Source organism: Aptenodytes patagonicus, chromosome 12, assembly GCF_965638725.1.
Source record: "Aptenodytes patagonicus chromosome 12, bAptPat1.pri.cur, whole genome shotgun sequence".
Lineage (NCBI taxonomy): Eukaryota > Metazoa > Chordata > Aves > Sphenisciformes > Spheniscidae > Aptenodytes > Aptenodytes patagonicus.
Window position 1 is genome coordinate 19,607,638 of NC_134960.1, and position 24,700 is coordinate 19,632,337.

Here is a 24,700-nt window from a genome sequence, read left to right on the forward strand (position 1 = left end):
GCACCCCCCCGGCCAGCTCTTGGCTGCGCAGACAGGGAGCGAGCGGCCTGGGGACAGCCGCCTCTGCCACCGAGGCACCAGCCTGCTCAGAAGAGGCGACAGTTCCCTGTGCAAAATGCCAAACCTGACTTCTTGCTGTCCCTGCGAGGAAAAGGTGTTGAAGCTGCCTGTTCAGCGCCTCTCACTAGCTCCGAAGTGCACCCAGCTGCTGCCAGGCAAAGTAGACTCTGGCTCACCAGCACGTGCGTATGCTTTTTATTCACTTTTCAGCATCAGGTTTGCTCGAGTGGCTGTCCAAAATCTTAGTTCCTGCTGCGAGGTATTAGACACCTCTGATTTTATTCTCAGCCCATCACCATTGCAGGCTGAGCATCTCATCCTGCTGCCTGTGTGATCTGGTGCGTTGCATCTGGTGGTTTAAAGGGACAACGGGGAAGAGGGCAGGTATGCACTGGCAACAAGGGCTGTCCCCACAGCATCTCTGGCAAAGTCCTCCAGAGCGCGGTAGGGTGAAACTGAGGCACGTGCCGCAACTCAGCAGGTGAAAAAGGCTACTTTTGAATGCAATAATAGCTTTTTCTTGCTCTGAGATTAATTCTGTAATCTTTGCTTATCCACGCAGGTCCAGCAAAGCTGGAAACAGAAGAGGCCTGGATAAGTTGGTGCATGAAGATCTACTTCTCCGCACAAGTAGAAGTTATTAACCAGTAAAGCTACCCGGTTCTCTTGCATTTGGGGCCAGAAGATGCATCTGAGATGGAGAAATATGGAGAAACCGTGCAGCGTGCTGGGGAAAGTGAGGCTTCTATCCTGCTAGAGTGGGATGTGACTGGGAGCACTGTGGGATAACAGGTATCTATTGGTCTGCAACCTAGCTTTAATTTAACAAATTGCTTTAAGGGAAGAAATCCCAGATTATCATCATCTCTAAAGCCAAATATCTGGGATTAATTCTGAGAGGTCCAAGCCTAAATGGAGCTGAGCGCTCCTGCTGGAAAGAGGGCAGCTTGTTAACTTTCTGCTTTCCATCCTTAATTATTTCCTTAGCTGCAGTCTGTCTGAAAACACAGTATGTGCCCCTCAATTCAGTGCTCAGGATTATTTAAACTCCTTTGCCTTCGTGAAGCAAATTCCAACTGGTGACAAGCAATAGAGTGACAGCAGACAAGCACAGAGATGAACGAGGCCGTGGACAAAGCGACTCCTAACTTGCATGATCTTCAGTCGTTTAGGCCAAATGAAAGGAATATGTAAGAAAGTCTTTATAAATAAATGTTATTAAAAATAAACAGAAATGACCAGGCAAATTTGAAGACACAGCTGCTAATTGTCTGTGTGACACTAATTAAATGTTAAAGAATAACAAAAACGCAGTTAAAGTAAAAACAAAATGGCAAGGTATCGGTAATAGTGATATTAAATCCTCAGTGTATTTAAATCATCAAGTTAACATGGGAGGTTATCAACCACAACAGGCCAGTCAAGGATAGACATCCCTTTATAAACCACCCAAGTAGTAAGTACATTGAAATCGGGTGTCAGCTGAAGCCCGATATTTGCTCGTCTCCAGCTGACAGCGTTGAGGCCAGCTGAGGTGACGCATCCTTATGTGTCCAGGTGACGGTCACCCCAGTCTGCACAGCACAGGTAAGCACATAGAGGTTCCCAGTGGCAGTTTCTCTTTTTGAATTCTGTCCCAAAAGCGTGCATCTTGCAAGTCAGGAGTTAGAGTTAGGGTGGTTTAGATGGAGGGGGTCAGGTACTGTCACCTCCCCCATGGGGCTCTCCTGTTCCTATATACCAATTGCTCTCTAAGAAGCGTCAGCCACATTTTCAGCCCCTGAAATAACCCAGCCGTGGCATAGCTCTCAAATATTTTAAAAAAGAAAAAAGGGAGGTTAAGATAAGTATGTATGTACATAAGAGGTCTAGATCCTTCACCTGCATTTACCTTTAACAAATCCAGGTATATCGTATCTGTATATATGTGTACTACTCTGATTTTAGATTTGGAAAAAAAGAATAAAAATCAAATGGGACTGAGCAGCCTCTTGTTTGCTCTAAATTACACTGCCTTTTTTTTTCAATATTACCGTGATAATTTTTAATACTGCTTATATCTCATCATAGCACAGACCCCGGTGGTGTCAGGTTGGCTAACAGGAGCTGTCCCAACAATGATTCTTGCTCTTCTCAGAATTAACATTTTAGGTGCCCTGTCAGCGGCACTTATCCCATGCGCTGTCTTTCAGCTGGGAGAATAGGTTTGGTTTCTGTAAAAATTCATTGCCCTCATCATAATTTACAGCTCCTGCTTAAATAACTTGTGTTTATGCAGCCAATAAATAGATGTCTGGACTTCAGGAGATGGGGTCTGGCCGGGCAGCGAGGAGGCCGTGTGTGCGGTGGCGTCTGCTGCCTGCTGGGCTCTTGCGAGGAACGCTAGATGTCACTGAGATCCCTCCCGGCGCGCGCGGCCAGGGCCAGCCAACGGAGCAGGCAGATTCCAGCCTGGATCACATGTAATTATCCGAGGGGCAGGAGATGTCAGGTGTCACATAGTGCTAACTTAACCACTTTCATACATAAACATCTTTAACAGCTGGCTTTGAGAACTAATTAAAGTAACAGGGGCATGTAATACTTTTTTATAAACGCGGTCATTAAAGATATGTCTAAAATGCAGATATATCTAAGAGTAGGGAAGGTGAACTTTGAAGAACATGATCTAGGGGAAATTAGTTATTTCTAATTCACAGAAAAGGAACTGAAGCAAAATTTTGTGTCCTTTCATCACATCAGGTGTGTACTGTATGGGATAAGGCATGGGAGCTGCACAAGCAGAAATCCCGCATGTTCTAATTGATTGGAGAGCTGGTGTTGGACCTACCCCTACTGCTTTGCCAAGAGAAAAGCTGGTCCTTTGCAAACAGCAGACCTGCCCCACTCACCCTCCAGGAGGTGGAAAATGAACTGAGGAGCTCCAGATCCTCAATGGATGTGGTTATTTCCAGCCTGTTTTGTTTAAACTTTCCCTTTTGTCTTGTAATAGGAAAGTGTGTCTTTCTCCATCTGCTATTGTAGGGACTCAGAATCACTGTGGGGCTCTGGCTGGAAACCCCCGCGGGGGGGAAGGTGCCTCCTGGCAGCACAGAATAAGTTGCCATATTTGATGGTGAAACCCCCCTGGGAACTCATCTGCTGTCCTGTCCCTGCGGTTGCATTTGGCCAGCGTAGGCAGCTCCCCATGCTGCACGCAGAGGCCCGTGAAAGAGCCAAGGTGGTACCAGGGTAATCTGCGCTCCTAATTCAGGACAAGGGCTTCTGCAAGAGGCTGGCAGTGCTTCTGGTAGCGGGGAGAGGGGAGTATTTCCTTTAAAAACCTGGGACAGTTTTAAAGTTACTTTTTGTTGGGATTTGCAACCACAGCCAGCTGCCATGAAATGGAGAACGGGGACAGGGTTGCAGCCCAACAAAGCAATGTTTCACTCATAGGAATCAGTTCTGATCTGAAGTCCAGCTGCAGAAGAAAGTCAGCCCGGATGGTTATTACCCTCACCCAGGGCCAGGAATCCGGATTTAAAAAAAGTAAGAATGAGGCCATTCTGGTCAGCCTGAACACTCCTCACAAAACCCTGTGACCATCCTTCCCTACGCCACAGGCTTTCTTGTGACCATGTCCACACTGTCGCCAAAACCCAAGTCACGTCTCGGGTTCCTCTGCCCGTGACTGAAGGGGGCATAAGAATGATAAAGCCATGTTGCCACTTTCCTGGTTTTTTAGAGTATGTATTTAGCCTTTATATTTGCAGGGAAAGCCAAGGAGCATGTACGCTGATGTTGTAAAGGATGGAGGTGAAAGGACCGCTGCTAGTAATGTACAGTCAACTCTTTTGTTAAAATGTCTGTTTAAAGTTAGTGCTGACCCAGAACTTTCCAGAAGGATAGTAAGTTATTGGAAAGCGTTGATTTAAAAAAATCAAAGATTGATTTTTCACTCCCAGGGTTAGATTGACTTTGTTGACATTTTCACAGAAAATTATCCAACCTTTTTGTTCTAATTACTTTATTGATTTACTTATAAATCAATATAAATTGAAAATATGTAACAATGTAAGTATACAAGGAGATAGAAGTCAACACAGTGTTTTCTGTCTGAACACATATTCTAAATTCTAGAGAACTCGGAACGTGAAGAACTACAAGAGGCTTATGTTTCCTTCACACAGCATGAGATATTGTGGAAAACCCCTTGCCATTATGTTACCAACCAGTTGTATGTAAGAAAAATAATATGAATTTTAGTGGGTGAGCATTGCAGTGGTGGGAGAGAAGACCTATCTGTGCTGTATTTGATAATTAGTAAAACTCTGGAAAAACCTATGTGTTTCTATCACAAACTGAGCTGCAAAAATACTTCTAAGTTGTCAATTTTTGTTTGAGATTTTTTAAAATTTATCTTAAAGTAGTTAATTTGCCTTATATTTGTTTTATTTTGTACCAAGCTGTGATATCGTACTGCTAAAATCTTTAAGGACATCTGCTACAAACAAGTTATTGAACTGTTTTCTATATCAGTCTCCTTTTGTATTCAAATGAAACAGCTGGACACAAGAAAACAAGAGACACTTTGAAATGAAAAGAAGGTAAGAGATTTCAATCAGAGCAATGCCTTGCAGTGATTTTAGCAATAAACTAACAGAATATTTAAGCTTTTAGTTTATGTCTTCCTGTAGCAGTGAATATTCAATGCATGCCATTAAAGTACTGTGTAAGAATACAAACCCAGGAAAATATGGTCTAGATTTTAGCAGCTTCAAAGTCCAAAAGCAGAATTTCAGAACTTGAAAATTCACATTTCTGAGAGCACATTTAATCCCCATTTGGAACAGAAATCTCATTACAGCCTGTGAAGAGGATATTCCAGGGCTCGAGCAGCCCCGCCCAGCAGGGCAAAAAAAGATCATCGCAGAAATCGGTGTGACATTGCAGAGACCTGTAGGTAATTTTAGATACAGTAAAAGCCACGTTCAAAAATTTAATAGACAAGGAGAGACGTACTGTAGCTTTAGTATGGGTTTGGTACGGTATTTATAATACTTGCATGACCTCTGTGTTGACAGTATCTGAACACCTTGCCATCTCCTATGTGTATCTCCAGAGCCCCCAGTGAGGCTGGGAGGTGCTGCCTTGGGCCTGCGTTTCGGGAGGAGCTGAAGAAAGCCATGGGATTGTGGAGATAATTTTGACCGAGCCGGGAACTAAGCCAATCTTTCACATACTAGATGAGTCCTTGTGCATTAGCTTATTCCTTCCCTCCAAGGACAGTTCCATGGAGTAAGAAGATGCTTTGTTGTGGGGATTTGAAGAAAGTTAAGGACAGCGGGCTAGAGCTCCCTCCGGGAAGGGGCCACGGTACCTCATGGTACTGCCAAAGTCTGGAAGGGATAGACAAAACCCTGCCTGGGTCTGTGTTAGTGAGCAGAGAGAGCACAAAAATGTGACAAAGCTGGTCAAACCTGTTCCCCGTGCTGGGATTTTTCTCCTTTGGCTTTTTTTAGCACTTGGCAAAAAGGGGAGAAATAGATGTTGTTTGGCTGGTCTTCTATGGTTTCGCTCTGGAGGTATTTTTAGTGCACTGATATATGGGCACCTGGGCCCTGGCTGTGCGGGTTTCTTCCTTGTTTTCAACGAGGGGCAGCACTGCAGGTCTCTCGAACCCTCAGCTTCCACCCACAGCACGTGCAGAGTCAGGAATTAACCCAGAAGGCAGCCGGCATTCAGATATTGGGGTACTGGCACAGAAACAAGCAAATGGTCTGAGATCTCCATGGGGAATAGGCTGTACCCGTCCCATGGCTCGAGGCACCTCTGAGTGCTCCCCCACTCCCTGCCTGCAGCTGAGCAAAATATTGAGTGTTATCATTATTGTGATGAAGTAATAGATTTTATAGTCACTAACATTGTCCAGAAAATATCACCGCACATGTCACTATAGTCTGAATTTCCCAGTACGATGTTTTTTTCTTAACACCAAAATGTCATTCATTAAAATAAAACAGCCTTCAAAGGCGCTTTTACTTGCACTGCTCATGGTGAGTTTACAGGAACAGCCATCTGGTATCTGCAGCTGAGCTGCCCAACATGCAGGGATATTTTGGGGTATTGTCAGTGTTTGATAGTCAGGTGAGGGAACAGGCATGCCAGTGCAGTGGTGTCTTTGGCCATGAACGGGGGCTCTCAGGCAGTTATGAAAATGTATTTTAGCTTTTTGAGCAATGGATGAGGGAGGATCTGAAGAGTGTAAGCAAACCAGTATAAGAAGAAATGAAAAGGCTTTTGCTGGAAAGTACTAGGGGACTGATTTAACAATATGAGAATCGGACCATAAGTCCATCTGGTCTTTCACAAGTTCCTTCCTTTCTACATACTAGTATTTTCTTTGTCACAAATGCACTATACCCTCTGCCTGTTCCCTGAGGAAGTCCCACATCCCGAAAAATATCTTCAAGGGGCCTCAGTGAAACTGCGGTGAGCTGAGTTGGCCAGGGAGGAGCCAGGCAAGATGCTGTGCTTGCAGAGCACGAGGCCGACCCTGGTGCCAAGTCCCAGGCAGCAGCTCCTGGACTGCTGTGTGGATGGCCCCAGAACAGGAGGGTGTTCACAGGGGAGAAAGGATGATTTTTCTTCTTGTTTCACCCACAAATAGTTCACACTGCATTGCTCCAACTTTGCAAAGCAGATTTTTCCTCTAGGCAGAGGCTGTCACAGGACGTTTGGGGATCAAAGAGTTTGGAGTACCTCAGTACGGGAGTCTATAGTGAAAATGTTTTGCTCCTGTAGAGCAAGAGCTGGCTATGCCTCATACAGTCCCTGTCTGGCAAACAGGAAAACAAAGGGCCGTGTCGTTTGTTCAAGGTTGCCGAGAATGTTAATGAAAGACAATTAGAAAAAATGTGGTGGTGAGTCCCCATGTATTAATCTTTATTAGAGTTAAATTTTCCCTTCCAAATGTGACATGCCATCAGGTTTCTGTCTCAAGAGTGTGCTTTGTGGGACGTTACAGGGAAGAGTGCGCAGTGTTCCCAAAGTAGCTATTAATTTCCCCAAAGCGGGAAATTAGCAGACAAGACTTGCAGAGAGCCAGCTAACCAGAGCCAGAGTGGCACCTGAGCCACTGGCGGCAGCGGCTGGGGACGCTGCTGTCACTCTGTCGTTCATACCACGTAATGCAATCCAGCAGCTCTGAACGATGGGTACAATTCACCAGGGTTGCCAGGCTGAAACAAAAACTGCACAGCGTATTTTGGGATGGTGGTGTAGCTTCTCTCATTAGCCGCTTTTATTTGATTGGTGACTACGTTAATGTGGCAACAGAAATAAATTGTAAATAATTGCATGAGTGACAATGTCAATTTTATTCCTCCTCTTAGCGATCTCCCTTTTGGTACAGCGCATGCATTCACTGGCAGGCAGAGACATGGCCCTAACATAAGCTAATTCCCTCTGATAATTGTACTGGGGCTCTGCCAGGACACCTGGGTACCAACGGTCCCGTGGGGACATACTGGTCAGTACTTTTCCAGATGCCACATAACTTCTTCAGGGGTGTGTGATGATCTGACGTGACCGTAGATGTAGCAGGGGCCTTTAAGGACACCAGACATTTTCTCTCTGTGAGATAGTTATCAGTGTCGTACCAAAGGTCATGTTCTCCATCAGCTCACAAGTGTTTCAATGATTTTTGGTAACGGGAACTTGTTATTATATTTGTGCCAGGGCTGTGGAGGTACTTTATACTGTAACAAACGTAAACTGTAAATAATCACATGAGCAAAAATGTCAGATTTCTTCCTCCTTTTTGCGATTTCCCTTTTGGTTTGGTGTGTGCATTCCCTGGGGGACAGGTATATGTCCCTGACACATTTTAAAGATCAAGAATGACCCTGAGAAAGAGTGGCCTGAAACCTACTTTCTCCCAGACGCACAAGGAGCATCGATCTGGCTCCGACCCAGAGCAAGTGGGAGGCCGACACCAGCTCCATCACACGCAGAAGGGGCAGGGAACTCTGCAGGTAACACGTCCTGAACTATGTAAATACTGTTAAGACCTTTTCTTTATCTTTTGAAATGCAAAACTGAAGGTAAGTCTGCAATTACTTCTTTTATCCCTTTAAAATATTTTCATAGTCCTTTGGGAAACCTCCATCATATAAAATTTCTCTCCTTTTTCTTATTTCCACAGTGCTCAAAATAATCTACTCCGAAGGTAAACATTTCAGTGAATACTTCAATAAAATGGAAGGTGTGTGGTGTGATACCATTCAAACTCAGTTTTGAAGACCTCTAAGTTCATGCCCTCAAAAGAAAGCCCAGCTATGTTTTTGTTCAGGCTATTTTACATGCCATCATAATTCAAAGCTAAGTTAATGTTTCACCTCGGGCTGCAGTAAATTAGATAAAACAGTATTTCCTCATTCACAGAGTAGCGACAGTTACCCTTTTACTTTGTCCGCACTGCTATGTTGTGCTGATAAAGGAAAAAAACATTGCTTAATCCCTTCTAACAACAGTTGAGACTATTTTTAAACACAAAATACGTTTCTGTACCGCACTGCCTATTGCTGAGGCATTTTTAAGACTGCTAAGCCTCAACCTATTCTAGGTAATGAGAGCTGTCTTTCCGGTGGCAAACCTACCACTACTATTCTATAAGCTAAATATAAAGCTAAACCCATGCGAATCTCAAGGTGATTTTTCCACCTCACTTTGTTTCATCCAAAAGCAGAAAATGCTTGTTCCTTGGAAATTAATCTTGGAAATTACTCAAGTGCTCTAGGAGTAAGCTTTTCGGAGATGTCCTTTCCAATGGAGATACGGAACGTGCACGCACCTGGGCCCGATGCAGCTGACGAGTGTGTACCTGGACGACTTTTCACCAAGGAGCAGTTCCTGTGCCCGCTGCGCCGCAGCTCCTCTCGGGTGAGCGGCTGTGGGACTGGGACTCGGCATGTAACGGAGGGCAGGAGCTTCAGGTAAGACATTTATCTGCTCTCTTTCACTCGCCTGCTGGTCGCGCACACACTGCTACTTTCATATCCCACATGGACAACGTGAATCTAATGTCTTCCACTATCCAGGACTCCTCAGCTCAAAAATAACATAAGGCGAGAATTATTATTCTTGAATACTGAAAATAATAATATGAAGTGTCTTCTTATAACCAACATCCAGCCACTTCAGAAGCAAAACACTGGAGTGTGTCTATATTGGCTCTCCGTGACTGTCTGGGACAAAACTGAAAACCGCAAGATTTTGACTTGGGTACATTGCTGCAGTGCTTCACGAGAGGCGGAGAGGTGCTGGGGGGTGTCTGCTGCATCGTCACCTCCCTGAGGCATTACAGCTGCTCCAGTGGAGACACTGCTGTGCCGCAGAGGGGATGAATCCCACCGGTAAGTGCCATCTCATTTGGAGAGAAGCATAAAGCATTCATGTCATAATTTAAAGTGTTCATCCAAGTATTTTGGCATTTAATTTTTTTTCTTAAAAATATACACACACACACCCCCCGAAAGAAAACAATATAACAATATAGGCCTAGGTCCTTTGGGGGGGGGGGGGGAAGGTCTTAATTTAAAAAAAAAAATCTTTTAATTAAGTTTCTTCTGTGTTTATGGTGTTCAGAACAGTTCCAAAAAAACATGCGCTACCAATAGAGAGAACTTTCCTTCTCATGAACATGCAAACCAGAAACTAGTACTAACTGCAGCTTGCCTGGTAGGTACATCTTGATCTGATCTGCTGTCTCAGAGTGTATTTCATCCTATTAACATAAAAATAAGCAATACTTTCCAATAGTTCCTAGTCTAGTGCCAGTTAAAATATCTGCCCAGCTTTTGACAGCTAAAATATGAAATACATATTTAGTAAGTTAGGGAGCAGAAAGGAATGACATCATATCAGGTAAGAGTTTTGGCCAAAGATTAAACCACGATTGTGCATTAATCTGAGATAATAACAAAATGTTGTGCACCTGAAACTGAGTGTCCAATTAATTGTCTGTTCCCAAACTCATTCTCGTGTCTGACAAGAGGTTAGACTGACCTTTTTTCACTTTTAAAGTGTATTCTTTACAGTGAAGCTAGAAAGCTGTACAAGAATCTAGGCCTGAACATTGGGTGCTGATGTGCACACAGATAAAATAACGTTTTCAGGTTGCAATGGGCAACGTCATAATGGAAATAATTAAATGGGTTTTCGGATTGGAAAAAAACATGCCTAGTACCAGTCCAGAACTTTTGTCCCTACTTGAAAGATTTTTTTGATTCAAGTATCAGCAGTATTGGCACGTTAGACCTGTTAAGAACAAAACACTATTGGTGACAGAGAATTTGTTCTTAGCATTGCTTGTTTTTCAAAGAGCAGCTGGAACCTGAAATGTGTTTTACAGCAAATAGCTGCCTCGCCATGAATAATTTACAGCATTGGGTAAGGTTTTGCAGAGTGCTGGACACCAAGCTGCTGTGAGGTTGGCTCAGGCTGCCCGAGTGTGTTCGGCTGCTCTTGCAGACACGTCGGCTGAGGAAACCACGCTGACAGGCAGCTGTCCCGCAGCCCGGTTCCCCTGTGCCCTGTGTCGCCATTCATTGGCAGTTCATAAAGCATTCACACATTACAAGCATTTTAAATACTGGATAAAAGGTAAGATGTCAGCTATTACTTCTGTGACGCATAAATTCTGTTCTGGAGTAGGATGCCATGCTGCTGGGGGCAGTGTCCGCAGGCAGCCTGGGCTCACACCAAGGCTGGATGGGGCACCTGGCTTACCTGACCCTTCAGTTTGCCAGAAAAAAGAACAAAAAATCCTGGTGACTGAGAGTCAAAATAAGAGAAGATCAACAGAAAAGCATGTTTCCATGAATCTTTGTCTTTAGAGGTCCCTAGGAGACAGTGTGAACAGCTATTATTTCCATTTTTCACGTGGGTAGCTAAGGCATGGAGCAATGACGGAATTTTTCAAAGCAACACAGAGGCTTGCTCTAACCTGTGCCATTGCTCGGCAGCTCACGTCCCTCTTTTAGCCCGTTCTTTTTCTGGAGGATGTCTTTGTCCCGTGGTGTGTTGGGGTGCAGTGTGTGCAGGCACCTCTCAGCAGGGGGATGGGATGGGATGGGATGGGATGGGATGGGATGGGATGGGATGGGATGGGATGGGAGGCGTGGAGAGCACCACGCTGTGGGGACACGATGCTGCGAGGCCCAGGACAGGGGAACGGGTGCCCTGGGAGGGCAGACCCTGTGGCAGACAGCTGGGTTAGGTCAGCCTGGCTGGCTGCTCCTCCTGACATTCCCATTAACAATGAGAACTGCATTTGAGGCACAGGGAGAAAAGGGCTGGCTGTTTGCTTGTTTTCCAGTTAGTCAATTAAGAACACATTAAAAGGTGGGGAGAAAAAAATTGCTGTGTTGGATCTGCCATGTAATTAATAGGAAAAAATATAGCCACACTAATTACATCTCTCAGACCTTTGGTTTTCTGAGCTGTACCTTCTACATTAAAGTCCCTTTCCTAGCGCAGGAGGAAACTGCAGAGCAGAGGTGATGCAGGGACAGGAGCGGGGCGCTGAGGTTGTTGGTGTGTCCTGCTCTGCTCACATCAGACACACGGTGAAGTGAAGGAAAGCGGGAAGAAAGGGTCGCTACCTGGATTTACACGTTCCCTGGCAAAAGGCCTCAGCCGGTGGTCATGGCTGACCTGCATTGCAGCCAGGGCTGGGGAGCACAGCCAGGGACCAGAACCCTGGGTGGGAAAGCACAGACCAGAAAGTGGCTCCTGTGCAGACTGAGGAGTCTGGTTTGAGGTTTGTGTTTGCTTTATCATTTCACTCAAAAAGAGCATACTGGTAACAACTAAGTGTTTTATTTTCTTTGTTGCTGTAGACACCGTCGTCAAGTCACAGAGTTTGCTGTAAATAAGTCTACAGTATAAAATGACATTTCTTTTCTCTCATTATCAGCTTTCTGCCTCCTCTTTCTATCCTGTCATTCAGGCATTTGTTTTAGAAAAGCTAGAAAGACAAGTTATGCAGTGGGTCTGTTTTCACAGTCGCCTTAAATGCTGAAATGGGGCAGAAATACTGCTGGTGTGATGGTGTCCGGCTCCAGGTCTCTGCTGTAGCTGTGCCACCACCTTGCCCTGTCTGCACGCTGGGCAACCACTCCTTTCTGCAGGTAGTCTTTGGCAAGGGCCTGACCTTTACCTCTCTTTGTAGCAAGAGTGGGTGTCACTGCTGTTTTAAGCTGCCAGGAGCCCAATGCATAGCTACAGAAAATAAATGTGGTATGAGCTGATTGATTTATCTGCATTTTCTAGCCCAGCAATTAATTCTGCTTTTGGGAGGCAGAACCAAAGCAGCAAGCATGCTGTAATGCCAGATCAGAGCTGATAATGTATTCCTCCCTTCCTTGGTCCTTCGCTAGCACAGAGATCAGCCTATTAAGGAATAATCTCCCAAAGCATCAGCCGGCCTCAGCAAGGATCATCGTCGGCTGCTCCGCGGCAGAGCAGAGCCTGGCCAGCAGCTGGAGACAGAGCAGGAAGCCACAGGTGCCGGGGACGGGAGGGAGGTGGCAGCAGGGGCTCGGAGGGGGTGGCCACCTACTTGCCACACTCCCAAGAAGCCACAAGGCTGCAACCTGCTGCACAGAGCTGGGAAGTCACTGCTCTAACCTTACCTTTTGCCAAATTGCTTTGAAACTTACTATTACTGCACAGATACACTTTTCCTGTGTGGCCCTAAACGTAGTATAGCCCTGTGCTGGTTGTTGATGGTGTCTGCATGGGTTGTCCATGGATGAGGGTTGGCCGCTGGGCAGTGGGGCCAGCACGTGGGCATCTCGTGTTGGGGGCAGCTGCAGCTGGTGGCTGCATACGACTGCTAAATGTGAGGTCTGTGGGGAAATTGAGGCAGGTGGGATGTTTCTGACCTGGGAGTGGGGGTTGGGAAGTGGTGCCCACAGGTGCCGGTGGGTGCCTGAAGGCCCCATGGTAGCACAGGCACAGCAGCGGGCTCCCAGTCCTGGGGATGTGGGGGCTCGGTGAGGGTGGGAGGAGGGGAGAGGGGGAGCTGCTCTTTCCTCTGCTTGCCTCTCCCCCCTCACCCCCAAGCAGGCTGCACCCCCTCTCCCTGCCTGCACACTCCCTTTCTCTCAATTTCTCACTTGTGTAAGCTGGGGTTATATTTATCGCAGCCCTCAAGGGTGCTAAGCAGCGAATTCAGATGCTGCAGCTAAAAGCTTCAGCACATAAGCAAGCATTCCTGCTGGGGAGCGTTTCATGTCACCAGCCCAAGAGCTCACTGATGCATCAGTTGGGAATGCAACAGGTACAAGTGCAAAGTCCATGCAACAAAGAGGAGACACCGAGGAGCAGGCTGCTGCCAAGGCAATCTCCCTGATCTGCTTGTAGAATTCCCCGTGTTTAAGTGTCTCTGTGGATGGCTTGTGATGGAATTTCTCTCTAAGGCAAAACAAGTAAGTTGAATCTACGGTCTCTTTTACAAACCTTTCTGATTCAGTCCACTGGAATCAGTGTGGCTATTTTTTCATCCTGACTTGTGTCTTTTATGCGTATCTTGCAGTTCAGGACTGAACTGTTCATGTATGTAAAAATTGAAAAGTAAGAACTGGAAACATTGCATCCATTTTCGAGGCACGCTCTGATCTTCTTAAGCCAGGACCTAGAAAGTCATGTGAACTCTTAACCAGGAAACAACAGTGCTTTGGCTATCAAAACCCAAAATCTCACCAAATTGATACCTAAGCACAAAGAAAAGACAGAGAATCTATCTTCCCCATGATATTGCTGTTGATTATTATCTGCAGAAGGCATCCGTTTACCTGCACTGTCTTAGGAATGCGTGTGTCTTTACACTGTATTTTGAGCTAAGGCATACCCTTTGGGGAGATGTCGTGCTTGTCTTTTGCTGCAGCACAGATCTAGATATGCCTCTTTTTGCTGTATGGACATGGCTCTGGACATCCCATAGGCAGGCAGTGACATCTGGCAGCTGCTACCAGGCAGATAACCAAGCCACGGGGTGCTACCTACACATCTCCTGACATTGCAGACTACCTGTCCGGGGCTGTCCTGTCCTTAAAGACAGTACAGACAGAGCAAAACAGGCTGTGCTCACCTGTCTCAAGTGATGCATTGATAGCAGTACAATAGTGCACAGAAAAGGGAGTGTGTGTGTGTGTGTGTAACTTCTCCAAAACACTGTGGCCAAAAATGCACGTGGTTGGGAGTACGCACAACGGACAGCCAAGGTGTTACTCTGCTGATGCTCGAGATTCATCTTGCCAGCTCAGAGGTTCGTAAAAGAATGCAGAGCTGTAATACTCTTCTTGAAACATCAGGGGCCTTTGGTGTGAAATACAGCTCTAATTAAATGTGACGGTGTGGCTTTCACGTTGCTACAGTCAATTCATCGATATGAAGAGGGCAAATGCTTTGACAGGAGGCTTGGGACGATTAATGGGCTTGTGCATGCTTTATGTCTTGTTGAAATTACAAACGCCTGCTAAGGCTGAAGCTTTATTAACAGACACCCTATGAACTGTGGGGTCTTTTGGGCATACGTAAGTAGAAGATGGCGGGTTGCAGGCTGAATGACTGCTACTGAATGAACCAGTGCCATGTCAAGCCTCATGGTTTTTATGTGGTATGGTCTTGGCTGAAGCTTAGGTGACCTGAGGCCAGGTGAGAACACAGTAGCACAGTGGTCCAGCCTGGCATCTATTCTCAGCATTAAGGGCATATTACAGAAAAAGTTACGCTAAACGTTGCTCCTGTTATCTAACCCTGAATCAGTAATGGCCAACTGAGCTAGCTACAGCATGAAAGCAGTTTATCAGGTTTGAAAGGCTGCTGCCGCACTCTGTGCCCTGAGAGCAGCTCACGGCTTCTCCCCAGTGCAGGCAGCACTGTGTTGCATTTCTTTGCAAAGCAAGTTTTGCACTCCAGGTTAGCAGCTGCTGCGCTGCTGGTGGGCAGTTCTGGCTCAGCTTCCACTGCTCGGGAGTCCAGGTGCCCTCCCAATGCCGGCAGGACGCGGTCACGGCTGCAGGAAGCGAGTAAGAGAGCTCCTTTTTGCCAAAATTCAACCTTGGGGTGATGGCAGAATGGCTCCCTCCAGCCTCGGGGATCCAGATTAAGTTTCTCAGAGGTGGTGGCCTGTGTCCAGGCTCCAGCACGCTCTGCCTCCTGCCAGCACCGATGCGAGCCGGCAGCAATGCAGTGCTGCTGGCTGGGGACACCAGCCCACTCCTCCTTGTGTCCCGTTGTGCCCCACAGGGGTGTGGTGCTGATGGCGCTGGGCAGCCCCTGCCCGCGGCTGGTGTGGTCTCGGCTCCAGAGCTGCCTTTGGAGTTGAGCAGAGATCTGTGTATTCGCAGAACTGAAACTGTGCAGCCCAGCGTAAGAAAATGTAACAACTTGATTTTCCAAAGATTTCTCCCTCCCTTCCGAAAGGGATGCCTTCAGTTTAAAAAAAGAAGTCCATTTAAAACAAAAGACTAATGAATATGATAGCCCTTCCTCTTTTGCAAGTTTAAACACCTCATCTTTCCTCAGAGAACAGCTCTAAATCATTTTATTTGCAAGCCCTAAGCAGGAATTTGTATTCATGGTAAGACATTTATTGAGTTAATTTATTTAAGGCTGGGGCATAATTTCTAATAATGGAAGAGTCTCTAGGCCCAGTGAAATTGTCTCCCTGATAGGGCATTAATATTTTAAGGGGTTATAATAATCTGTCAATTGATCTGTGTCTTTTAGGGAGTAGGTTAGCAGTTATTGATGATTGCTCATATGAAGGATTATCTTAAATAAAGCTGGTGCTCCGCAGACGAATGCCTGCCACAGGGCCGCATCGCCACGCCGGCTGGGAGGGGGGGGTCGGGGTCTAGGTAAATGGGTACGAATGAAACGAGGAGGAAAAATAACACAGTGCAAATCTGCAGGGTGGCTGCTGCTCCCGCAACCCCGGGCTCGGAGAGCAGCGTGGGGAAAGCCCGCGATGCCTTTGTGTGTACGGCAGTCTTGCTGCCGATCAGGGTTTCCTGAAGAGATGTGAAACTGGGTACTGATCTGAGCGAGGAGGTGTTGGCACATGTTCTGCAGGAGGCTTGTTCATCTTGGCAGATAGTCTGTTATAGATAATAGTTAAGAGACAAATAACTTGACCTCTTACTACCTTAATTTCTCCGTTCTTAGAAATGGGGAACATTTATGCTATTTCTCAAGTGATTTAAAAAGAAGAGGAAAAATCCAAATAAAAAACCATTCTTGTTTGTTTTACTGCTATATTAAATGGCATGTTGTGCTACGAAACATGGTGCTGAATGGCCTTTAAAAAGAAGGTGACATAAAAACGAATCCACATTAAATATCTTTAGGTAAAGCCTGTCTCAGGGAAGGGATGACAGGACCACTGAGGCCCGGGCAGAGTTTGACGGGGCGTGTTCAAACCCTCCCAGCCCAGGCTGAGGGTGGCAATGCAGTGGCCTGGGAAGGGGGACAAAGTGGTGCAAAGCTGCCACCAAACTGTTGGCAAGAGTTGACAAACCTGAAAGGATACTGAGGCGCCTTCAAAGTCTGTCACCTCATGTCTGGTATTTTGGGTGGACCAGCTTTTAAGTTTTCTTATAACCCACAGAGGCACCTAGTTGGTTGGAAGCATTAAATGCAGGAACTTGAGTAAAACTTACAGTGTCTGAACGCGGCTCTGTGCTGGGCCACAGCTCTGCTCCCGGGACACCGGCACACGTCTCCTTTGCTGCGTGGAGGAAGCCGAAGACAAACAGCACGTGGGGCACTTGGTTTCAAATCCAATTTTCTCAGTGGCAGCTACTGTGGGCAAGTCAGTCACACTTTTTCAGTACCGTGTCTGCTTCTAATTCTTGTCCAGAGGTGACTCTTTCCATGTAATCAGCTCTTTGCGGCTGCAAGGTCACACAGTTAACAGGCACGCGGGGACTGGCCTGCCGGTCCATTGCAGCCAGGTAATCCTGCCATGCCAAAGCATTGTGACAGCTTTTAAAGTGTTATAAAGAAAGCTAAATCGTTCATACTAAGCTGCAGTGGCCTGTTGTGGGTGTGTTTGCTGGCTTTAAGGTTTCATTTACTCATGTATAAATTATTCCTCTTAATGCAATAGGTAAAAGCATTTATCTACTAAAAGTTAAATTCTGCTCCCAGTCAAATGCTGGCACTTTGTGTCTCTGTGTGCATGGCTTTATTGTGGATATTGAGTATTTATTGAGGAAAAATGAATGTTGGCGTGGCAGGACATGCAGCTGCAGCGCAGCTTTGACGGTGTTGCCTGCAAGAACAAAATAAATGTGTTGGGAAGAGGTGGGCTGTGAAGGCATTCAAGCCATTACATGGCTGGTTTTCCCCTAAAACTTACTGCGGTGAGGAGTGTTTCACTGCCCTACAGAAATTCAGACTAATATATGTGTAAGATGAATGATTGCGTCTGAACGGTGCTCCTTGGGGCCCCAGCTGATATTTTTGTCTTACACGCTCATTTGTCAGCGCGTTGTCAAGCCTTCAATTAATGAGTTACTGGCAGCTCTATTCATCCTTACTCCCTCCCTTCAGCCACGCTGGGTCCTTTCCCCTCCTCGGCAAGGTGCTGCCGCGGTTGGCACGCCACGACACCCATTTGCTCCAAGGAGGCAGATGCTCAGCGAGAAGACAAAATAAAGTGATTCTGTCCATCACTCCTTTCCTCCTCTGAGAGGTCAGTGAGTCCCTCCTGCTTTTCCTCCTGGAGGAGTGGGCCAGGGCACGTAGCAAGTGCTCAACTAAATCACATTCGTTGCTTAACAGCCCTACGGGTCCGCCTGCAACGCACGCTTCGGGAGATGGTACAGAAAACTGCGATGGAGACTAGCCAGCACAGTGCTACAAGGGAAACTGTTTCCCTTTGTTGTGGCCATCAAAGATGACCGAGGAAAGCAATCCAAAATTACCCAGCGCATCTGCAGGCTTCTTATTCTACATTTACCTGTTACCTGGAAGCTTGGAAGAAAAATTTCCATGTTTGCTGTGGACTTTGTGGCTGTGTGTCTGCTGTAGCCTTTTGGTGTATCGACCATGCCCTTGGTCTGATAGAATGTGAGAATAATCAGAAGCAAAATGTCTGATGTATTTTCTCTGTGTTTTCCTTTATTTTAGCTTTGTGCCCCTCCAATTCCTTTCTGTCTAAATGACACACTCTCATTCTTTCCAAATTCTGCTCACATGAGACTCTTTCCATAATAATTACCTTTTATTGCCCATTTCCTCCTCTAGCACACCCAGAACTGAGCGGAGCACTCAGTGTAAGGCTCCTCAGTAAACCACCTTTGCTTTATTTACCGTTAATGTAACAAGTACCTACAGTCATTGTCCTCCTCTTTACGTGTACAGTTCAGAAGGTGCTTGGGGTACACCATTTTGTGTCCCGCGAGGGAGTTAATCTGGTGCGTGCTTGTCTCAGCTGATAGGAACAAGAATAATTATGTCCCACATAAAATACCGGCACACACACAATAGAGGAGACTCAGCGAGCTGAGGTGGGAGGGACCATATATATAGGGTTGCAATTACAGGGTTGGCAAGTAGAGAGCAAAATGATAGAAAGCAGCGTTGCTGGGCTTGGAGCTGTCTGCCTGTTAGAGGAGGGAAGATGAACTATTTGCACCCAGCCCTGGATCCCTGCCTGCGGTGAGGGACAGGTTTGCCGAGTGAATGAAACCTGAAATAATTGCCCAACATGACTGGGCACAGACAGCTGTGAGCTCACAGATCTGCAGCCGCAGGAGATTGACAATTGCAGGCAAGTTTAGATTAGAGCTAGAGTTAAGGTATCTAGTGCAGGAGAAAAAGAGCTGCCTGGAGCATGCCAAATTTCTGTATAAAACTGTAATTATTTATAAATTTTATGTACATTGTATTTGCTCAAACAGAGCAAACGAATTGACCAAACAGAAGCCAAACTTGACATTTTGGAGGAAGAGTTTATTTCACGTAAGTAAATCTCAGAAACCTTCATTTTCATATAATTTAAGACTTTCTGTATGTATTTAAAGAACTCAGTCCTGCAAGCTGCAGGCAGACCTGTGTACCATGTTGGGTGGGCAGATGTGAGCATAAAGCTGCCACTTCCCACAAGTAGCTTGAAGGATGAGAGTTTACATCTTGAAAACATAAATGCATTACTCAGGCATGGTTTGGACATTCTTACATAAGGACTGAATCTAATTTTATGTAAACCCTTCTTGTATCTTGAGTTGCTTCGGACTTTCACTGGAATAAATAAGACAGGAATCAGGACTGAAGTTTATGGGGCGTCATATAAATAACAGGCCGGCTTGCCCTCTCTCATACTATGTATGCATACTATGTATAAAGTCTATGTATATAAATGTATGTGCCACTCACGGTACCAGCGCATATGAAATTAGGAGTGGGCTCTGTATTTTTAAGTTACCCGGTGTTGGTTTGTCCCACGCAGCCTGGGACTCTGGGCGCTTGCCGACGGCCTGTGGGTGCAGGCGCTGCTCCCTCTCGCCCCCCGTGGGAGACCAGCCCGTACGTGGGGGCTGGTCCCTACGCAGCGCTGAGGGTCAGCCGTGCACTGAAACAGAGCGAGGGTTGCCTCGAGCAAGCGTTAGGCGTGTGCTATAGCCTCAGCAAGTCACCTGGGCAGTGCCTGCTGTCTCTGGAATTGAGAGGTAATTTTTCATGTAAAGTAATGACAGTGACAAGGATGGAAAGAATCTGGTTTTTTACCAAGAGCAGGAGTTCATAGAAGCTCTTGAAGGATTTCTGCAAGTACCATGAAGTCACGTGTTTAACTGTCCACGATTCCAGATAACCACTCAAGGCAACTGAAAAAACCAAAAAGCAGAACAGAGCAGTTGGTGTCTGTCACTGAGCAGCCAGCTCTCGGCACTGGGGTCACACCCCGCCACAGCCAGCACGTGCCTTGGCCTGGGCTCCCCCAGCGTCTGCTTTGAAACGCACCTCCTGCCCTTCCAGGCAAACGCTGGGCCAATAATGACCTTCTAGACTTGGTCAAGTTGTTAAACAACCTGGCTGAATTGAGATTTTGTCAAACAGGGAAACCAGCAGGACAGAAAAAGGTTCAGTTCCAACCAAAACAGAAACTTTCTGAGGTTTCGACAGAATACAAAAACGTGAAAGACTTAAGTCAATATGAGACATTCCTTTCAACCCAAAATTATGTGCTTTGTTTTACCTTCTCTTATTTAACACACTTGAAGTCTTTTCTCAATTTCTTGTTTTAGTCAGAAAATATTATAAGCAAGAAAAGAGATTTTTGAAGCTAAAAGATCGGAAACAATTCATTTCAGTATTACCCCCCCACTGGTACAGGCACTGCTTCCAGGTTCTCCCATCCCATTTTCCTCCATCAACCTCTAAGGTCCCTTTCTGTCCTGACCAGCCGAGCAGTGAGCTCGTGTATCTGTTGACACGTGACAGGATCCCACCAGCTCTTTAGTTCTGTAATAATGGGATTCGTTCTGTATAAATTTATTTTAGTGTCAAATAACTAAGGTTTTCAGTAAGAGTGGCTTGCATAAAAATGTTGCACAAAAATGTTTTCCTGTTGTTAACTTCATTCTCTTCCTTGCACTTGCTTCAGATTTTCTCCTCCCCTGCCAAAATAGATTTTCAACATTCAAAAATTAAAAAGATAGCAATTAATTTTTTTTTTCTGGGAAGAACAAGCTTTAAAGTTTAAAAAAAAATATTTGAAGTTAAAGTTTAAAGTTGAGGAAATTGAGAAGCAAATCATTTTAGATCAACGGAAAATGAAAGCCTTTAATGATTTGTTTGGTCAGTAAGTTAAAATTTGAACAGCTCTCATAATAAATCATCAGAATACCTGACTCTTTCACAGCAGCTGTCATGCCATGAACCTTTCCTTACAAAATCCCCTGCCCACGCACATCCCCAAAGTAGTCGTCTTTCAAGATCAGACAACATCTCACAGTGCTGGCTGGGCAGGGGGGAAAAAGAAACATTAAAAAAGGGAAGACAGATTATATCTGTCTTAAATCACTCAAAACCTCTTCTAGATAAACAAATATGTTGACCTTGAAGTGACATTTTGGCAAAGCCAGCGAAGTCTGATCCCAGGGTGTATGATGCTTTTTGCCTCTCTCATAATTTTGTAATTGTATTTGGCAACTACTGCAGTCATGTCAGTGGCCAAAGAGAGTTCAGCACAGAATGGTGCAGCCACGAGTCAGTCGTGAAGCTGGAAACTCCTGGTGATGGTGTAGTGACGCCTTCTCCTGGAAAGTTATTCCTCAGGAGTGAATACAGGGAGCAAAAGGGGAGTCTCTGACTCTGTCCCCCCTCTTTCCGTAGCACCATTCCTGTGTGCCGGTCGTGTTGACCATGAGTGAGCAACACGCCTGGGCCTGGGCAGAGGAGAGGTGGTGAAACTGCTGCCAGGGCTGCGCTGGTCCTCCAGCAGAGCCAAGCCACGGCAAAGCCAAACGATCCACATCTCTCCACCTCTGAGATGAAAATAAGCGTCCTCATGTGACGTCCCTCAAACCTTGTCCTGGGAATCAAAGCACTTGTGAAAACACCCCAGCGAAAATGGTTGCCTAAAATTTTCCGATACGGTCTCACTTGTGTTTGGTTCAGGCAGGCTGAGGTTTCCAGGTGCGAGGGTGTCGCGGGTGCTGCGGGGTCTGCGTGAGGACCTGGCATGTGGGACGCAGCCTGCCCTTGGACCGCTTGTGCCCAGTGGTGCTCGTGAGCCACCCCTGCCCACAGCACAAGCAGCCCATGGTGCTTCCTGCAGAGCTTTCCCTTACAGCGCAAGGGAAATGGAACAGACAAATTACGCCCGAGTTCATCATGAAAATCTTAACTTTGTGTAATAAATAGAGGCAACGCCTAAATGGGCAAATTAAATGCAGTCTGTTTTTATTTCAGCATTTATTTTGTTTTTTCTATCTTCCCTAGCCGGGTTTTATTCTGAGAAGCATGCGTGCCTGCGTGGCATGTTCTGCAGTCATAGCAATTTCGCTCTAGTAAAATCTGACCTTGTGAGTTATTACCTTAAGCTTAGTAAACTGGTCATGTGGGTTTGGTCCTCTGGGTGGCTTTTTAGATTCTCATAAATGCTCCTAGTGCCTGGCATTGGGATGTCATCAGCCAGTAGAAAATCGGAGAATATGCTGATCTTCTGCTCTGTGCAGTGAGACACAGATGGTGCTTTCAGATGTGAAGTGGGAGGTAACGCAGGACTGCAGCGGTTCCTGCCGGCTTCCCCCACAGTTCATCACTGCTCGAGATGAAGGAGCCTGTCACTATGGGTTATGCTGGCAGGGGTGCAAAGGAGCCTGGGTACCATTTCAGGCCCCATCAGGTGACAGAGTACATCTCTATCACCTCACGCCCCGTTCCCTATAAACAGAATTATTGAAGCTGACAGTGATTTTTCCCCCTTTTGTGTTTTCACTCTTGCCACCCCTTCAAAGATAGAGGAATAAAGCAGAATTAAGGAAGCACAGACTGAGGTGTAGTGGAGACGCATACTGCTGTTATTGGTTGGTGTAAAGAAGCATTATTTCATGAAATTCTCTGGAAGTGGACACGGGCTTCCACAGAGGACTCTAGCTGGATCTATTTTACTATAATACTTGCATCTTTGTATGATTTTCACAGCCAATAGGGAGAACGCAGAGCTGAGTGAGTGAGCTATTATAGTCTCAAGGTTGTCATTATCTCTGAGCCTACATAATGAATTATTTTTATGGAACTTTGGCATTGGAAGCAATCTCTCCACCAGTTGTACTAGTACTGCCTTCATGACGACTGCCGTTCTGGTATTGCCTGTGCCGTGCTTTCACTGACCGTAGAAAAATGTCCAGATTAAACAGTGTTTAAGGTTTTGGGTTGGTTTTTTTTTCCTATTAAACTGAAATCCTTTACTGGACAGAGAAACATAAATACACAATCTTGCAATAATTTCTTCCCAGTGTACTGTACTAATGAAGCTGATTGATAACCTCTGATGAAAGCTCCTGCACTATAAAACCAGAATTGCAATGGCATTAACTGATACACTGAATAGTAAAGAAATGCTTTGGTTATACTCAGCTCTGGGCACTGGTGTCACCTTTTTCTTGCCCATGAGTACTTTGGTATGCCTAGTTTCTAGCTCTGTTAGGTACTTACAGATCCCCCTTTCACTGCCCCGCAGTCTTTGATGTATTTATTATCTTCACAGCCATCCTCTGATAGGAGGAAAACAAGATTTTTCTTGTTTTGCAAAGAATTAGCAGAGTCACAGAGAAATTTAGACTGTGTGATTCACGCCAGTCTGTGTCAGCAGCAGCTATAAATTTATCTGAGTTGGTTTGTTTCAACTGTCTTTGCTAGATAATGGTAGCACACATCGCAGCGCACACTTCACTTCTATTAACTGAAGACACAACAGGATCCCAAGAAGGCTTTTTACTACATTAGAGGTCTCCATCCATTAGTCAGTCATCAAAATAAATAGAATTTGGCTTGCTTTTTCAAAATAAGGTCTTAGTAACTAGGTTCAGATAGAATAAAACTGTTTAGAAACTTATTCCGATGCACCAAAATGCTAGCAACCACAGCCCCTGTGCGGAACAGATGCTCATGAAGGATGCTCATGAGGAGTTCCTCAGCTGAAGTTCATGAATTTTCATACTTTAACTAAATGCTAATTCATAGAATTATCCTTTCTTCCTAGAAGTTCTTCTTTAAACCAACTGGACTAATCCTTCTTCTTTCCCATCAAATTGTGGTCTAACGTGGCTGTGAAGCGGGTAAATGATTCTCTCTCTAGCCCTGCATGATCACATTATAGTGAGGAGCACTCGGTAACATCTGGAAACATCTGAACACCACATTCAGAGAAAGGGCTAGCAGTGCAAAGCCTTGTTAGGAATTCAGATTTGGGACAGATATTAGAGCATATTTTATTTTGAAAGACATCCTTTCTCCAGTGGGATGCCCTGCACTTGTGGTGCTTGAATGTTCAGGTGTTTTTACTGGCTCTGTATGGGCCAAGATGTTCTCCTTGCCTGGAACCCTACTGTCCCGTGGCACAGTACCAGAGCTGTACAACTGGCTGAGAAGGCAGAGTGTCCTCTGGGCTGTGGTGAACTACCGCAGGCAGAATCTAACCCAAGCAGGAAATTCCTAATATTTGGGTTACTACGGAATAGCCGGGTTTGAAGTTGAGGCCCTAACTGCCGTGCACGATGAGAAAGGCACTGAATCTCAAGCTGGGATCTTCCTCTCACTGGTGCCAAGGCACGGGGACCAAGGATTTGCATAGTCATTCCCAATTTGTAACAGTATACTAAAGAGGAAGACTCGTATCCATCCAAGAATGATGTTGCCTTGCCAGTATCTGCAGGAAAACTCTGGCACACAGGGTACACTTCAAATAGTGTAGCGGAGCAGGTCGAGCAGTATCGTGTTTCCGGCTCAAACTAATGATGGCTGAGTAACGACCTCCCCTTGGCAGCCGCGGCAGTCGTACTCACCAGCCCATCCTGCAGCAGCTTGCTGTGGCAACACACAGTAGGTGTGTGGCGGAGCGCCATCCATATGCTCA

At 45.8% G+C, this 24,700-nt stretch overlaps 1 protein-coding gene across 3 annotated transcripts in view; it reads left to right on the plus strand.

Moving 5' to 3' along the window:
* Positions 1-9,387: 9,387 nt before the first annotated feature.
* Positions 9,388-24,700, plus strand: part of GABRP (gamma-aminobutyric acid type A receptor subunit pi) — a 30,896-nt gene continuing 15,583 nt past the window's right edge. The window contains exons 1-2 of one of the 3 annotated variants that reach the window (XM_076349979.1): positions 9,388-9,455; positions 12,483-12,609. The gene's annotated coding sequence lies outside the window, so the exon portion shown is untranslated. Of the gene's footprint in view, positions 9,456-12,482; positions 12,610-13,264; positions 13,536-18,855; positions 19,081-24,700 lie in introns of those variants that run through there. The other 2 variants (XM_076349978.1, XM_076349980.1) reach the window with 2 other exon arrangements.